This window comes from Cavia porcellus, unplaced genomic scaffold (genome assembly GCF_034190915.1).
Source record: "Cavia porcellus strain 051 isolate PalLab524CR breed Dunkin Hartley unplaced genomic scaffold, mCavPor4.1 scaffold_1, whole genome shotgun sequence".
Classification (NCBI taxonomy): domain Eukaryota; kingdom Metazoa; phylum Chordata; class Mammalia; order Rodentia; family Caviidae; genus Cavia; species Cavia porcellus.
Window position 1 is genome coordinate 16,228,605 of NW_026947484.1, and position 19,558 is coordinate 16,248,162.

Genomic DNA, 19,558 nt, shown 5'->3' on the forward strand with positions numbered 1-19,558 from the left:
ATTGGCAGAGATTCAAGACAGAGAGGCCCTTCATGTCCATGTGGTGGGCACTTGACCAGAAGCAGCTTCACTGATCTACCACAGAAACGAAAAACAAGCTGTTATTATGTAAAACCTCTACTAACTTGAGTGTTTAACTGTTAACCAGTAGTGAGCACTGCCCTCACATTATAATACATGGTCGTACTCCGTGAGTATTTCTTATAGTTCATAAAACCCTTGTGTTTTCTAAAGTTTTCATTGCTATTCTTCTTAGGGTTAAAGAAGTGTTTTGTTGTTGTTTTGTGTTTCTTTTATTATTGATTTTCTAAGAATTCTTAACAAGAACTCGGGTTGAATTCTATCCAATATTTTTTCCAAAGCAAATACTACAATTGTATTTTTCCTTTTATCCAACAATACAGGGAATTGATTTCACTAATCTCCCATTGTTGAATGGTCTTCTTATTCCTTCCCTAAATGATTTTTGTTTTATATACTATATTAGATTTGTTTGTTATTTGTGGTTTATATGTCTATATTCTCATTAATAGTGTCTTGTGGTATAATTTTACTAACTTTGCGTGCAATTGGTATACATGCTGTAGTAACTCATAAAATAATTTCTTTCCCATGATTCTTTCAACGTAGTGAGCCCCGTGTATGCAGTAGCTTAGCGCTTACTTTGATGGCTCACTTGGATATACTTTCTCCAGATTTCCCAGCTTACCTCTACCTCATGTACATTTCATTTCATGTATTCAGTGCACTCTTGGGTCTGAGGAAGGCATAGCCCTGGGCTGATCACCAGCATCACGAAATTCACAGTCCTGCTGCAAGTGGGGAGCTGTTGCTGCAATCAAATAAGACTCCTTGACGTCAGCCTTGTCTTTTTTTCTATTCTTCAAGTCTATGCTTTTTCACACATTGTTCCTTCTACCTAGAAAGGCCTTCTTTCTGATCTCTGAGTTTTTAAGTTCTACCATGCTTCAGGTTTCATTTAAATGTTTGTCTTCTATGAAATGTTTCTGTGTAAATTCTACAACATGGGTTTTTCTTGAATGAGTTTTCACTTCTTATTTAGTTAATTATTGATATGAAACATAATTCTCAACCTTAAGATGACATCAATATTTTTCATCACAGTGTTGCTGTATGTCAGTAATTGGGGAATAGTTTGGCTGGTTTTGTCTCAGGGTCTGTCCTGGAATTATAGTCAAGAGAAAGTCTTGGCTAGCTTTGGACTTTTGGCTTTCACCTGGCCTTCCTTGTTGTGGGCAGCAGGCTGGTGCTGGCTGGTGACAGCAGGCCTCTGTTCCTTTCTACGGGGATCCTTCCATAAGGATGGCTGAGTAGCTTCCCAGCATATACCAGGCTTTTGCAGTGTGAGTGATCAAGAAAAATCAAGACGAAATCCACAGTACTCTCTATGGCTAATCATTTTAAGAGCCATGCTGTCACAAACTTGCTGCCTTGTTGCTAATTCAGGCAACCAAGGTTCAGTAGGGGAGGAGTCTGCAAGGAGATTTGAAAACCAGGTAAGGGCAGTTGAGGGTCACTGTAGAAGCTGGCCACTACACTGATGATTTTGTTGCATGCTTATTTTTGTTTATGTAATAGCAAGCATAATAAGATTCATTTTGAAGTCCTGCTTTTCATCTTGTTATCTCTTACATCATCGGCATGTGGTAGCTATATGACGTGTATTTGATGATAGAACAAATAAACAGTAGATAAGAACTTCAGGTGGGTATCACAAAGATTATCAGCACTCTTATTTAATGTATCATCCAGACGGATGTGGCTTAGTCATAGTTTTGGGAACAGGAGCACAAGTGCCTGTCTGGAAACTACTGTAGCTGCAAAAACAAAGTGACTTACCTTTAGTATTTGATTTCACCTTAATATACTCCATATGTGCCATTCAAAAAACATGAGTCTTTGAGAAAGGGGGTTCAGGCCTTGAAATGTAGCATGCCTGGGAATGTTTCTATCATATACTGCTATCTAACATTACAAAGTAAAATACTTTTCTTTATGTGAAAGATGGAAGTCAGTTCGGTTTATTGTGTCACATTTATTTTACTTCACAGTCATTGCAGAACACTTTTATGCATGGCACTAGAATTAAAACACACACACACATACACACACACACAAACTTAGATGAGATAAAATATTAAGTAAGTCATTCTTCTCATCAGGATGTTCACAATTTATTCCAAGATGTGTAAGATGAAAATTATGCAGGCTTCATAGAGTTAAGCCATAGAAGGAAAGCACTGAGGTTTTAATATATTCAATTATCCAGAAAAGCAAATCAATTTTGTTTTTGTTAATAGCACTGAAATGTGCATGCCATTCTTCTAATTAAAACAGTTGGGAACACATGTGTTCACTTCATGCCTATATATTTCCTCTGAGAACAAGTCAAGCTCTATGATAAACCATAATGAAAATAATTTATATGTAGAACAATACACTCAATCCTCTAATCTAGAATTTTTCAAAGGAGTACTGTATAATGTTTTCAAACCACATGCCCTGAGATCTCTCTGAATAAGGAGATTATATTGTATAAATTATTTATCATGACACATCTCAAACCTATACATGAGATTTCCTAAGGGGAGGCTAGGGATTTTTTCACACATAACTTAGACAATTTTTAAACAAAGTAATGTTGCAAATCAGTTAACAGCAGAAACAGTTGTAAAATAAATGGCCAAGGCTGAACTTCTGGGATTTACACAAAGAACCCCCAAATCTAAAGAGAGCTCTTGGCAATTCTTTGTGACCTTCTAAGCACCACGGATTGAGAACAACTTTAAATATATTTCCTGGTAGACAATGAGGCACAGTGCCTCTCCTTGTCCAGAAGTCATGGCTTGTGAAAAGAGTAAAATGTCACAGAAAAAACCTTGAGTCCGTAACTTCCTATCTAGTCTGGGACAAGGGAAAGGAGGGAATTTTGCAATTTTTGTTTGCTTTTTGTAGTTCTGCAAAATCTACCGTTAGGCTGGTGTGCATGTGAAGCTGGGTCTGTTGATTATCTGTAAAACGGAAATACTATCCCTGATATGCATTATCTTTCTACTGCTAGCAAGGAGAGAAAGTAGAAAAAAATAGAGCACAGAAGAAGAAGAGGAAAAGAGAAATCAAAACAACTGGAACGGTGCAGTAGGGGCTGACTGCTTTCCTTCAGGTCTTTTCCCTACCACACGAGGTCTACTCCATTCTGCGATGGTAGAGGTGAGCTGAAGAGGCGGTAGTCATCTGCTCTTTCAGCCATAAAAGCTTCCCTCTGTATGATGGATTCACGAAGTAAATGAGCATGCTGTCTCTTCACAAATGGAATGAATGCGAGGTTTATCAAAACACCATTTTGTTCCATTTTCTTGAAACATTTGATATGTGATGAAGGCCTTAGAAACACCATTAAGCAAATTTTACTTGTTTTCAATTAATTTGTATTGAGTTTTCTATCACCTTCTTCTTGGTTTTATTGGATTTCTATCTTAGGTGAAGCCTAATCCACGGAAACAAATAGACTCTCAAATCTCAATGACTTAACATTTTTTATTTTCTCATATCACAGTCCATGCAAGGATGCTAGTTGACATGGCTCCATTTCCAGGTTTGTATGACTTTTCAAGGCAGGATAAAAGAAATAAAAGAAAAGATACCCAGTGAATTCAAATGTCACCAAAAAGAAGTATATATTTCACTCGTCAATAGAAGTTTGTGTTCACACTTAACTTCAAGCATTCAGAGAAATATAATCCAAAGATAGCCTAAAAAAGAGAAAGTAAGAGACATTTGTTAAACATCCCTAGTGATTATGAGAAGCTGTGGTCAAATCTAATATCCAGTTTTCCAGAGACAGTATCTCTTACTACTACTGACATTTTATTACATGTTCCTGATATTTTTCTCATGATGAATATATGCAAATACTGAATTGTTTGTTGTGTGCAGGCACATAGTTATTCAGCTATGCTTTTAAATTGTGTCCTCCTTATAAATAAACCAACATTAGTCACATAATGACAGTTGGGTAGAGGGCTTCATCAAATTGAGAAGACAATATAGTCACCACAATAGTGAATTACGATTGGGTAACAGCATCACTTCCTTCCACTATAGAAGTTCAACTACCATGCATACAAATGAGAAGCAAGATGCAATTTGTACTAAGAATTATAAGCAATGACTCTTTGGTAATTGGGCAACAGTATAGACAAGAAATAGAAAGCACAGGATCTGAGGATGATAAGTATTTTATGTTTTCCTATTCCTGAGATAATTATGACAATGGAAAAGAAAATTTAGCACAATGAAACAACTAAAGCATTTTGAAAATTAGTGTAGGCACAATGGTATGTAGTCATAGTCCAGCTACTCTAGAGACTGAGGCAGGAGGACTGGTTGAGCCTAGGAGTTCAATGCCAGGCTGGGCATCACAGGAAGACCCCATTTCAATCAATCAATCAGTCAATCAATCAATCAATCAATCACAAAAAAGTGTCTCAAGAATGATATAGGCATTCAAATCATCTCAAAGTGAAGCAAACAATATAATTAAAATGGCTCTAATTGCAATTACAATCATTAATAATGTAGAAATTTATATGAGTGTGGGGTTGAGTTACCCCAGAAACACAATCTGATACAAAAAAATCTCAATTATCCTCCTGGAGATCCAGTCCTGAATCTATTTTTTTCTCATCAAGTCCTTCTACAATTTCAGATAGCTCAGGTTTCATTTCATTTATTTAGATAGCTCTGTGTCTCAATTTATTCATAAGTAAGATTTATATTTTTATAGTTTTCTTTCTTAAAGCATAATGTTATAACATAAGAGGTGAGTAAAAGTCCCTTGAAAAATAAAACCAAAATTACCATCAATAATCAAGGTACTCTTGATTCCCATGATAAACAATTCATAGGACATGCAATCAATATTCAAAGCAATAAAAATCTGACATTTAGTCTGAGCTTTCATTACTGATGAAATATTCTATTAGTTTTTTATAATAAATCCCATCAAGACAAGAATCACTTTGTGAATAAATAATGTAATATTTAAAGATCAAGCCTCTCAAAAATTAAGTTGATATAAACTGAATCACATTTTAAGCATTTTTAAACATACATATGTATATATGACTTATTCAAAAGATCTTATCATTACTGGTTGCTTAGGCCTTCATTTGAGAATATATTAAAATAATTAAGGTAATCGATTTTAATTTTGGAGCATGCAATTTTGTAATTTCCTATTAATTATAAACGTTGACCTCTTGACCAATCAGAACATTTCCTACCAGTTTAATCATACTTCCACAGTCCCAATTATTTTGTCAATAATCAAAGTAAGTATCAGTCATGAACTTTTATGTGCCATTTAATAAGGGCTATCTGAATTTGAAAGTTAAAACATGTCTACATGTCTTCTTTGAATTTGATTCTCATACTGCTCAAGGGCATGACTACAGCTATGAAAATCTTGGGAACTGAAAGTACCCAAAATCCTGAAGTCATCTTCAAAACTCTTAGAGGTAGAATCATTAGATTTCTCTGCATAATCCAGTGCACTGACAAGGATTAGGTCTTGCTCTTCTAGGTTAACAGAATAGTTCAGTGAATGTGTGTCAATGATAGTAGCTAATGTATACCAAGCACTTTTCTTATTCTTGGAATATCTGAGGAAAGAAAAAAAAATAAGGTAGATTCTTGTGCTATACACACATATAGGTAAGTAGCCTCCACCACTCATTCCTGATATGGAGCTCCTAAGACCCTTGAAATTTCTTGAAAGATTGAAATGATAGGAGAATCCTACACAGTGGTGCTAACTCCCTCTGAATCTTTTAGGTAGTAGATGATTCTTGATGTAATGAGACAATTCTTTCTAGGCCTCTGCATAACTTCATGAAGGGACTGGTCACCAAAAAGACAAAGCCATGATTAAAATCTTAGAACTTTAGCTGCATTCCACCCTCAGGTGGGGAAAAGGGGCTGGGGATGATCTGAATTAATTGATCAGGCCCACATGATGATGCCATTATAAAAATCCATGAAATAGAGTTGGTGAAGGAGTCCACACACCAAGAGAGTGGCCCATCTCAACTCTATCAGACACACTCTTTCGTTCTCCAGACCCTTCAGGACCTTGACCTGTGCACCACTTTGTCTGATTGATCATTTATATCCTTTATGCTATCCTTAAGAATAAACCAGTAAATCTAAGGAAAGTTCTTGAGTACCGAGAACCACTATAACCAATCATTGACCATCTGGAGGTGGTTGTGGGAAAAATGATCTATAGCTAAGTTATAGCTTACAAATTGACCTCAGGGTGGGGACACTCTTGTGGGACTGAGTTCCTAATCTCCGGGGATCTGCATGGACTCTGGGTAGTTTTGGAGTTTAATTGAATAACTGAACATTCAGCTGGTCTGCTGGTAAATAGAAAGCTTCCACATTTGGTGTCAGAAATGTGACACTGATTTATAACTTTTGTCATTAGTGAACTTTGTGTCTTTCCCTAAAATTCTCTCATTGGAAGATCATGACAATCTTCTCTCATATATATTTTTAAGAAATCAATGCTCATTAATATATTGCATATTGCTATCATAGAATAGTTGTTCAGGCCATAAGATCTAGGCATAAAAATGGTCAAAAAATCAAACAATAGCAGCACAAACCATTCTTTTTCATGAACAGAGGTTAGTAGTATAGTTATCTATCTTGCACACATATACATACCCATAGTTATATGTTTATATTTGTATTCATATAATCTTTTCCTTTCTTCCATTTCTCTTTTTAGCTTTTATAGATAAATAGAGATAACCTGAGAATATACTCATAAAGTAATTCAGGCTTACATGTGTAAATATCATATTATCTCCCTAGTGTAAAAAATAAATAGTAATAAAAAACTGAAAAAGTAATAAGATCCAAAATGTGCAATAGATATTGTAATAATAAAAGGTGAAAAAAGTGTTCTCTCATATTTTAAACAATCTCAGTTTTTGCATTTAGGTCTCAGTTACACATAGAGTAATTCTATGTATAATGTGACATATAGATCAATATTTGTACTTGTCTAATAATTTATCTAGTTGATTCAATAGTATTTGTTTAAGAAAACACTTGTCCCGTTAAAGTTCCATGAGCCCATGTCGAATGTCAATTGATTTCATGTTTGTGAATTCATTTCCTGACACTGTGCTCACTCATTGATCTATTTATCCATCTTCACGCCAATGTCAACTGTTAATGCAACTGTATGATAAGCTTTCAAATCAAGTGTTATACTTCCATCTTTTCCCTTATGTTCTAAGATTGATTTTGGTTTTCTTTTTCCTTATTACATTTTTAAAAATCATCTTTCTGATTCCAGTATAAATGGCTGCTGGAGTTGTGCCTGGAATTGCATTGAATCTAGGTTGTTAAGAACTGCTATCTTAACTCTCAACAAAACTGAGTCTTACAATTCATAAAGATACTGGTTGGGCCAGATATTTACTATCTTTCAGGGTATTGCAAAAATCTTATCACTGTTAAGCTCTCAGTTCTGTAGCAAGCACTCTCTCTTTCACCTTGGCTTTGAAAGTTCTCTATATATCTAGGCCCAAATCAGCCCCTCATCAAGAACCCACTGGAAGCCCCAAACAGACCCTGGGTCATGTCTGTCTTTACCTAATTCTTTGATTCTATGCTCCACAGTTTACTTTCTCTTCTCAGTTCATTAACCCCACCCTACCCTGCTTGGAGCACCCTTCTTCTTTCCTATGCACCTGGGAGTGACTTCCCAGGAAGAAAACCAGGGCAGAAACACAGGGCGCTAATTTTGTGCTTTTTCCCCTTAATTAAAAATAGTCTGCATTGCCTATATTTGTGCATTTGTACAGTCATTTATGATGAGAAGGCACTGATCTGAACTCAGTCACATTATCACAGCAAGTAGCAGTATCAATGAAATTTAAATTTTAAAATGTCAGACATTTAACATTTAATTTCTGAATTTCAAACAATACTGTGCTATTTTTGTGTGTGTGTGCGTACATGTGCATGTGTGCATGGGTGCATGTGCACGAGTGTGTGTGTGTGTGTGTGTGTGTGTGTGTGTATGTGTGCATGTGTTAAGGGATAAAATACCCATACTTTCAAGGTTCCAGAAAAGTCTCCTGGAGCAAATGATTTTAAGTATAGGCCTGGAAGTTGAAGTGGAGTCAGGTAAATAAAGACAGGGATACAAAAGGCTCTGTTTTAAATTATGAAGGACAAAGATGTTAGTGCCGAAGATCAGCAGGTAAGTCTCAAGCATGTGTGAAACCCCCATTCCACCCCTTGAATATCTTTCTCTCTTGGGGCCCATGACCTTGCCACTTGCTTCAAAATGAAGGACAAAATTTGGACATCAAGGACTCCTGATAACTGAAACTTATATAAGATTTCTATGATGTATACTTTCTGTCTTTAAAATATTATATGATCAATTATCTAGAAAATTAAGAATTTTCAGATGAGACACTTTGACTTAAAAACAGAAAAATGTAAATTTACTCAAATTATATTGCATTAATAACCTGTTTAAGAAACAAAGTCACAATATCCTATTACCTAAAATGATGAATGAAATAGTTCATAATGTCTTAGAAGTATTCAGTGGCAAATACCAAAAGAGGAAGGAAAATTGCCTGCCCCTTCATTTAGGATTTCGTTACACATTATTGTAGCCCCCTAAGAATATGAAAGAGGGTGCTTATTCCATGGTGGCAGGGAAGCTTACTTTTATATTTTAGAACATAAAACATTAAAATTTTCCTAATACACATGTGAATCTATTGGTAACTTACACTGTGTTAAGAATTCCCACTTTTAGTGTAATTTTATTTCTTTTCATCTTCAAAGCATAAGAATGGCAGTATCAGGAAAAAGGAAATGTTATTAGCAAGAATGAATTGTCAATGTGTCTTGTTCTCTGATAATTTTTAGTGTCTTCTAGGCATTAGACAGTATAGTCAAGCTACATTTATTTATATTTCCAGTTCTATAGTCTCTTCGATTTGTACTTAGACTACTTTTTAAAAAACTAATCCTGTTCACTCTACTTTCATGTATATTTATAGCACTTTAGAGACTAAGTCCTACCCAGGCATTAAACTTGTAGACTTGGGTCGTACATTTGCCTGTGATTTGTGAAGCCTGGAAAGTACAAACATATTCAGCCACTTTGATTTGTTTCTGAACATCTATTCATTGGTGAAAATATCAGAATATTTATTCTCAAGTCAAAAGAAGAAAAATGGGACAGATTCTCTCTGCAGGTGAGCATTTGTAGGAGGGGTTTAAGCAAAAGTTTAGGGAAACTCAGGCCAGAGGGGTTGAACTCTGTGCAAGGCTATTTAAATTATTTTAATGTAATTTTTAAAAATAACTATATTGGTGATATCAGTTCTAGATGCCCCCTCAAAGCCTCGTGCATAGGTGGGATTTTTGCAGAAGTAGCTGGATTTAGATTGTGTGACTCTGAGATTGATTCATGGTGCAATGCTAGGATCAAGGGTGTTAGGATTAAAATTGTGCTATCTGCCCTAAATCCTCTAGACAAGATATAAGGAATAGAAAGAGCGGTGGACATCCCTTGCTTGCTTCCCTACCATCTGCCCATCCTGAACTGTTTCTCTTTTACGATACCTGTCTGCTATGCCACTTGCCTTAGAGTCAGCTGACCATGACCTGAAACATCTGCAAACTGTAACCTAAATAAATCTTTCCTCCTTCAGCTTTGGATGTTGTGGACTTTGTTTGAGAAAGGAGAAAAGTAACTAAGACAATTGGTCAGAGTTCCCACTAAGTCAGAATACCCAACACTCTACAACTTCAAGGAGGAGTGGTTTAATTAGGTTCAAGATTTCAGATGATTCAGTTCAAGCTCTGCTGGCAGCAAGGCACAGACATCATGGCAGAAGGATGTGGTAGAGAAAAACTGCTTAGTTCGTGGTGGCAGGAAGCAGTGTAGGAAACAAGTGCTGGAGAGGAACCAGGAACAGCAAATAGCACAGCACAGAGCAATGCCTCATGACCCAAATACACCTCAAACTGCGCTTTGCTAATCCCCTGGTTGGCTGATCACTTGTCTTTAACATCACAAAGTCCCTGATTCCTTTTCAATAATTTCAAAATAGGTTTGGATTTACAGAAAATCTGCAAATGTAGTACAGAAAATGTCATACAACCCATAGCCGAGCTCCTATTATTAACACATTGCATACCATGGTCTTAAAGAATCAGTCTTTCCATAGGACAGCTAATAAAGTTCTCACTTTATTTAGGCTATCTCAGGTTTTCAAATGTCTTTCCTCCAACCCTGAAACCATGCTACACTGAGGCGCCCTGGTTCCTTACATTCCTCTCGGCAGTGACAATTTCACAGACTTGGTTTATATTCGGTCACTTTGACAGTTCTGAGATGTATTTGTTAGGAATTTTATAGATTGCCCTCAATTGGGCCAGTCTGATGTTCTTCTCATGATTAGGCTATGATGACGGGTTTTGAGGAAGAAAACTGCAGGGTAAAGGGCCATTCCTATCACATCCTATCAAGGCTATATACTACCAATAAGAGTTATCACAGTTGATGTTGAACTTTGTCATCTCCCTGGGGGAATGCTTTTCAGGTTTCTTCACTGTAAAGTGACTTCTTCCTGTACCTTTTCCACCCTATCATCTTTGGAGGTCCACACATAAGAAGTGGGATGTTATTTTCCACCATTTCAAAGGCAGAGTATCTACATACATAGTTTGAAAATTTTCTGCAGGAGAGATTTGTCCATTCTGCTATTCATTTATCAAACTGCTTATTTCTATTACTATAGACTCATGGATATTTATTTATACTTGGGCTGCAATTCAATAGTGCTTTATTTTACTGGCCAGCAGTTTCCAGCTATGGCCCTTGGGAGCTCTTTCAGGGGTTCCTGCATACCCTTTACATATCTCCATTTCTGCAGGGGTTTTGATTATCTTTTCATATTTTCTTGGAACTTCAATAATTGCAAGAAATGTTTAAAAAATTTCTACTGTATAAATATGTTGAAAACATACATAGTGGGGCAAAAGTTTCCTTTTGGAGGTCAGATTTTCTTCGTGGAACTAGAACTAGATTGTCACTGTGATGGTTCTTCATTACCAAAGATGAGTGTGCAGTTTCTAGAAAGTAAAGTTTCCTAAAAATAAAAATTTTGATATTAATTTCTATGTAAAATGGAAAAATCTATAAAGTATAAACAGTTTATTGGCTAATTAAGGGGAAAAAATCTAAAACACAGCTTCTTTTAAGCTTTGATATTTTAAACTTTTCTTTTAAAGGTAATGCTACTAATACCCGTATCTGAGATTTATATACCTTCTCTTGGTTTGTATCTTGTTTTGTGATTCCTTTTGGTTTGTTTGTCCCTAACCTTTTTCAACTACTACCTTCTCCTCACTTATCATGATCTTCTGACCCTTAGGCCTTGTTTATCCTTAGACAACAATTTCTGGATACCAAGCCAAGCCATCCTTCTCCCTGTATTCAAACTCCTTTATCTATAAATGTGATGCATTTGAACTAGTGGATGTCTCACAGTTCATGTAGTTCTAAGACCTCATGATCCCAGTCATCTGTATCACTGATAAGCAGAGGCTATACAGCAGAACTGCCTCTGGGCGTTAACCTGAGAAACTGGTGTAGAGTTTCTATAGGCTGCACAGAGACTGAGTAACAAGGGTCTAGAAAGGTTCTGGCCTCTACCGACCAGTGCCTGTCTACCCTTCGAGTTAATTCCTTGTGAATTTTGGGTGTTAATAGGCAATTATCAGGCTGATTTCTATGGCAGTGAAGGATTTATGTGCAAACAGTTAGGGGAGCTTTCAAAGGATGTGGTTTTGAGTTGCATCTTAAAGACAGATTAAAATGTCGGCTGTATATGAATAACGCTTGGCTGGGAACAGCCATGAAATTGTCTGGTGTGTTCCAGCACGAACAGGTGTTTACAGAAAGAGCAACTGCTCTTTTCAATCTAGAGCAGCTTCTTTCCTCCTGGCTCACTCCTTTTCTTCCTTTCTCCCTCTCCTGCTCTCCCTCTACCTGTTCTTCACTTTTTCCTTTCCGCCCTTCTCTCATGCCAGTTGTGACTTTAACTCTCACAGTCCCTTGGGGCTTTTAACCCATCCTATCAGATCAGTGCCAACAGCTTAAAACAGAAACTCCTTAGACAGAAACGCTAAGTAGCTTTCCCTGTGAAAAGTGCCTCCACTCTTCAAGCAGATTGAAATGCATAATTTTTCATCTGAATGGAAAAGAGAGCAACAAGGATTATTTAAAACAGTGACTAATTCTATTTCCTGCTCCAATTAGTCTGAGCTTAAGGATGTGGATAGAAATGCAGTGATTCCCAAAGAATTAGCTCTGTTTCAAGTGCTCTGAGCGAGAGGAAGAGAATATGGAACACATTTTGTGGGTGAAATTAACAATCTGCCATTGGAAGGGTGATATTAGTGGAGTTCAAATGATCACCATGTAAGATAACATTACAAAACCAATGGCTGAACAATGTGACACTGCCTTTTTGCTCAACATCATACCTAATTAATCCTGGATATCTTTTTGCACATGTTTTCTAGAATAACAAAATTATAATGAGTTAAACACAATGTCTCATAGTTTCTTTCCAGAAGAAATACTGGCTGGTTTATGAACTGTCATTTATATTGTCCCCTTTAGTATGTCATTGTATGTATAGACTAGATACACTATGTGATGTTTCTACACATAGTTTCTGAACAGGGACCTTGACTAAGTATTTGTAATGAAAATGACATCTGCCTGGAAGGGTACAGCGTGGGATGCAATGTAGCCACTTGGTAGCAGTTTGATAAAGCCCATTGCTTGCGTGTCTTCCAGGGGTGATGAAAGAGCTGTGGTTCCTTTAGGTCACGGAAGTAGACAGGTAGTTGAGATCAAGTCATCAAGCTTGCTTCACCAGCTACTAAGGTGAGTATTGTGGCTGCTTCCTACCCCTCTTTGTTCAGGTTGGTCCCTTTTTCCCTTTAATAAGAATGAGCAATCTGCCTTCCACCATTTTCCTAAGACTTAACGGTTTCCATTGGTCTCACCAGCAGCTGACTGTCCACAGAAGAGATAAACTAGGACTTCCTTTTATCAGTGCCTGGTCTTTCCATTCCTGTCTAGAAAGATTTCTGCAATTCTATTCACTGTATCTTTCTGTGAACATTTTTTCCGTGAGAATATGTATTAGCCTTTGATAAAAATCAGTCTCTTTGCCTATGTCTCTATGCACTTGTGACCAGTACTGCTTAAATTACGTGTTTCTCATCCTTACAACAAAGATCAGCTGGATTTTCCTTCCTCTTCCGAGGCACAGCCAACCTTGGAGCCTTCAGAAGTTCTTGGACTCAGGATTCTGCTTCATCTCTTCAGTCTGAGCTCGGTTCCCCCACTGGACTTTAGACCCTCAAGGGAGGAAGTGCAGCTTATTTACTGGGTGAATATCTCTCTGAAATTTGTCATATTTCTTGTGACACATTTGATTAAAACTATAATAAGTCTTGGTTATGGAAAGCTTAGAAAACAGAAACACATAACAAGAACATGACTATCTATTCTCCACTTCAGAGAAAAGATTGCTCTTCAGATTTTCTTCTAGTCATTTTCCTTTATCAGTATATAGAAATCATGCTACATTTCACATTACCAAAATATACATATCATATATATATATATATATATATATATATATATATATATACATAATTTGATACAGTAACTTCTTGGTTCGACATTATACTGTTGCAGTTCTTTGCAGCATTCAAAAGGCTTTAATATATCATTTTTATTTCTTTAACCTATTCTTAGCCACAGAATTTTTCAGTCTTGATCTTGGTTTTTCCCTCTTGTAGGACTGTGAGAAATAAAATTTGGTTGTTTATAACCTACCCAACCCCCAGTTCATGGTATTCTGTAGTGACAGCCCAAGTGGATGAAAGCACGTAACTTATGTCATCTTTGCTTCTTCCTTCCTAGTGACAATCAACATTCTTTGAAATCACTTGAAATTTCATTATATGTACACATATATGTGTATTTTATTGTTTCAGAAAGAATGTTGCATAGTCACTTTTGGCTTTGGTAATATGATTGTCTCTTCAATTCTTCCCATTTTAAAATTTTTGTCTTATAGTTTTCTTCCTATTGTCTTAATTCAACTTGAGGCTGTTAATTGGTTTCTCCTATTTTATTTTGTATTCATTATTTAAGACTTATAGAAAACTGTTTATTTTCATTTCAAACAATCTGATCTCTATTTTTTATTAACTTGTATTCTGAAGTTAATTTTTATTATGTAAATTATAAGCCTATAACAAATATATGTAATAATATTATAAGTATACTTTGCAAAGAGTATACACAAATGTTTAAATTTCCATTTCATTAATACATTAATTATTACACTTAAAAATGGTGTTCACATATTATTTGTGAATTATTGCAGTATGTTTAATATGTTATCAAGATTTTTGAGGTAGCAATCTTAAGTTGAGAAGAACTAAATATAATCTTTTGTGTGTGTTATGTAGGTTTTTTGTTGCAGAAATTCAAAGTTTACTATGATCAAATAGTCAAATATTTATGTAAAATCATGTATTTTACTCTAATGTCTTGCTTCTATCATGTGTATAACTTGCATTTATTGAATATATATTATAATGATATATAATGACTTACATATAATATTTAAAATGTTAATGTTAAAATTTGAGAGTGCTAAGTTTTATTTTTTCTTGACAAGATCTGTATCTGCTTGTCTGCCAAATATTTTAGTCCTTATGTGAACTGCAGTTTCTTCTGGTTTTTTAGGTTGGCTCAATTGCACCTGTTCCATTGGCCTTTGTGACTATCAAAGGGGCGTCTTTCCTAAGCGCTTTTAATTGCCAGCACTGTAGGAAATGCAAATGTCTCACATGGCATCTATTTCACAATTAATTGGTGATGAAAAAAGGCAACAGATTTCTTATTATTGTTCCAGTAGTCATTTTCTAAGACATGGTGTGCTTCTCTACTTGCTATTGTAAGAATAATTCTTCCTGTCACTAGAAAAAATTTTAAAAATCAAGAATTAAATTTGTCCTTTCCCCTTCATTGAAGGAAAATTGAAATCAATTACTCATATTCCATCTCTACTGTAGACTGTGAATTAGAGCATAAAGTACCATATTACAGAAAAACATCTGGAATAATCCTTATATATTTAATTCTGTAGCCATTTTATTGTGAAATAGATTAAATATAGAATATTATTCCAGCTTCCTTAGTGGGTTCGGCTTATTTTAATAAACATTAAACATGATTCAAATTTGACTTTGATATCACTTTAGTACTTAAAACTGGTAAAAATTGAAAAAGGCCCAATCAAAAGGTACACCTTATGGGTTATTCCTTACAACTAATCTTTTATTACATGACTCCACTAGGCAGTGAAGAAAGAAAAGCAACACTAATCGTACTAGTGGAATGAAAATATCTTACAGGATGAATTAAACAAGGTCAAGCCAAGGCCTCCCTTTCCTTAGCACTTTGTAAATACCGAAGTGTGTGTTTGTGTTTACACAAGCGGGCTTGATGTTTGCTGAGCAGAGGTTATCTCCTTGGCAATAAATCAAGCACCATAACTTTACTTCCTTTTGCTTGAGATTAGTTGAGAGTTTATGTGGAGTCTTAGTTTTTACCTAAATACTGTATTTAGTAACAGATTGAAAACAATTCAAAGGGCAAACTTAAAGTCACTGTTTCGTTGTTTCTCATATTTTCATTTATTCTTTTTGGTGAATAGTCTAGTTTTTCTCTTAACATGATGCTTTGTGTTATTTCATCACATTCCACAATGAACATTTGACTCAACAGGAGAGCCTTCAGGAGCTTGCTACACGCTATGAACGGGAAGAGAATATTCAAACCATTCAGGGTAGAACATGTTTAAATTTTGTATTCAACCTGTCACACCTCAACATTTTCACAGGTTTTTATTTCGTGTTAAAAAAATTATACTATGTTCTAAAACTTGACATTCAGGTTACCAGGTTTTGAGAATTTTTAAGACAACAGTTTAAATAGTCTGCTAGGCAACCTGAGTTTTATTCTTTAGTCAAATGCCGTCAGCAATTTTAGAAAGATTTATTTCCTTTCAGCATCATAGGAGCTGAAGATTATATGCTCTGGCAGCTACATTCTGGGATAAATCTGAGTAAATTAGTACAATATTCCATAACTTCCTAGTGGGGGGAAGGAGTTTACAGAGGCATGCAAGGTGCTCAGAAAGACAGTATCATCCAGTGCAAATGCTGGTGTAAGTTAGGTTTTTGTATTAATCTTATTTGGACAAAATGAGACTGAACTTGGGAGGAGGAGGCAGAGTCAGTTCAGTGAATTTCAGAGAGTGTGGGACTTAGTAGTAGGAGGCAGATTCAGCTTAGAAGCAAACTGGAAATCTGCAAAGAAAACTGGGACCTCATGGTTGTTTTCATACTCCTTGTCCTTAGTGTTATTTTTGAGAATTAGTAGAAATACATAATTTATCACTAAGGAGAGAATGTACATTTTTGTAGAATTTACTGGAGAGGAATGATACCAGCAACTGTATCAAAAATTCAAGGTCACAAAGTCACAGTAACTCACAACACAAGTCACTGTGTCACAATTCATCTGCCACGATAAGTATTCCAAGATCTTTCCTTCTGAATCCACACCCAACCCCAGACACCAACCGCATCCTTGGGCTTCATCCTATCCTTGACCCTTGCCCCTCACATTAACTCCAGCCTTTTCTCCATCCTCCTTTTCCTTTCCCTTCTTCATCCTCATAATCTTCCTGAAATGGATCCCTTTTCTGAGATTCATCCTAGAGTTGGAGAAAAAGCATCAAGGACACACTCAGGCTAGAAATGTGGTATCTGGCACATACTAATCAATTAGAACAGGGCAGTATTTGTTGTGAATTGATTGTCGAGTATCAAAATATCCTTTTTGTTAAAAGATCTGGTTTCAAAAGCCATGCACCCTCTGTGGACTATTGTCTGAAGCATTTGCTTAGGAGCTAAGTAATAAGCCAGGATTCTGATAGGCAGCAGGCTAATTGATTCTGCCTGACAGCCAGGGGGTGGGAACTTATGCTGCTGTCACTGGTAGTTTGTTGCTAAAGAGAACTTGATTCAAATTCATCAGGCATTCATCTGCTCAAAGGTGACATGTTTTGGATTTATCCATAAGAGAAATGGGACGGTAACATTGTTAGAAAACTTAATAGACAATTATTTCATAGATACATGGTAGTTTTGCCTTAACATTTAATGTTGGTGATATAGAATCATAGATTTTATAAATTGAAAGAAACTCAACTGCAAATTTGATCTGTAGGAGGTTTTCTTTCAGACAAATGTGCCTGAGTTTCAAGCCATACCGAGGAAAAAGGCTTCTGAGGTTTACTTATGTGTCTCATCATGACATTTTCCTTGCGATATTAGGCAAATGCTGGTGGATTTGTGAAGCTTAACTATGTTGAGAAATTAGTTATAAATGGCTTGCAAAATTAGGGGGAAATGAGACTTGCTTTCTCCTGGTTCTGTTTTCACCTTTTATCTCTTATGCAAATCTGGACATTTTATTAATTTCCTACTGTACCAACTGTATTTTGAGGCAACAGATCCTCAAAAAATGTCTCATTCCTCTTACATCAGAAATTGGGGAAAATTCACATGAAGCTCAGCAGTGCTTGGATTGGCTATTAAAGGAAAGAGTGCAGAGTAGGAAAGGTATGAAGAAGCATAGCAGTCAGAGAGAAAAAGCCAGGGAATGAAGATAAAAGAGAGCATCCACAGAGCTGCAGGGCAGAGTGGCACAGCCGTCCTAGTGACGACACCCTTCGGACATGTAGCTGAGTTCCCCTATGTTCCCCTTTCACCACACTTTACCTTGGAAATTTTTAGCATTAGCTGTTTCCAAAAGATGCCCTGATCCTTAACCTCACTGTCTACTTCTCCACCCCTTCCCTGAGACACTGGGACTCTTCTGCTCTGGGTAAGGTACCACAGGCACAGCAACCAGTGGAAAGTAAAAGTGACCCAAGTTGCCCCAGAGAGATAGTGTGTGATTTGCATGACAGTAATCCAGCACGTTCCCGAAACCTTTCTGTGTCAAGGTCTCCAAAATACTCTACATGCGTGGGACAGCATGTCATATTCACAAACTTATACTCATGTTTAAGTAAATGAATGGGCGAATCTCTTCCTGTGCCAGACTTTCATCTGTAAGTGTCTTAGACCATTTCCTATTTCTCTAATAAAATATCTTAGGTCAAGTAGTTAAAAATAATAGAAATTTATTTGGATCCCAGTTCCAGAGGCTGAAACATGCAAGACCATGGCACTGGCAGCTTCCTGGTACATCATGATGGAGGCAGGAAGTGACATAGAGAAATAGACAGCTATTATTAATTTACCTCCCTAATCCTATGCAGCAATGAAAGCCATCATTACAGTTCCACTCACATAACTGCACCTATTTATAATTACCTCTCACAGGCCCTGTTTCTAACGCACATTGGTGATTGAGTTTCCAACACATGAACTTTTGGAGGACCATCTAGAAATCATAGCTGCATGCAGTGGGATAATTTTCTTACTTGATTTTCATAAGAATTACTATTAGTGAACTAAATTGGAGACAGAATATATTACTTCTTGAGAAATAAAGCACTGATGTATTTGACAATATTTTCTCATCCATATCTTCTACCTATCTACATCTGCTTCAGGTATGATGAGCAACAGATTCTAAAAAATTCATCCAGGAAGTCTTTTAAAACAGTAAAGATAGAAGGTTTAAAAGAAAATATTGATACTTTCAATAATAGACACATGAAATATTTTTGCAGAGTTAGACCAAGATTCAAATTTGAAAATATATATAAAACTTAAAAAGAAATTTGCAATATTCATAGCCAGAAAAGGTTAATAGTCTTACTGTATAAAAAGTTCTTTTTTATCACAAAATTGATCTAATTAAAAATAAATACAAATGACAAAAAACTCGAATGATCAATTTCACTAGAGATCAAATGACTATAGATGGAAATATATACACAATTTTTCAAATGCCAAGTAAAAAAAGGCTGTAGCTTTTAAGATACTGTTATATTATAATTATTGGTGCTGGGTATCAAATGTGAGATATTGCACTTGCCAGGCAGGTGCTGCACTGCTGAGCTATATCCCTGGGCCCTAAGACACTGTTTAAGAAGTCAACATATCTCTTTCCATATAAGAGATCTTCTTTCCTTGCTTCCATTATTTTAAACTTCTTGGTCTGTAACCAAATGAACACTAATGAAAAAGAAAACAGAAGAAAGACAGTGGAGGAAAGCCCAGTTTGGAAGTTTGGACACATCAGATTTTCTACTTCCTGGAGAAAGCTTCAGAAATAGAGGAGAAGAGGAAGAAGGAAGAA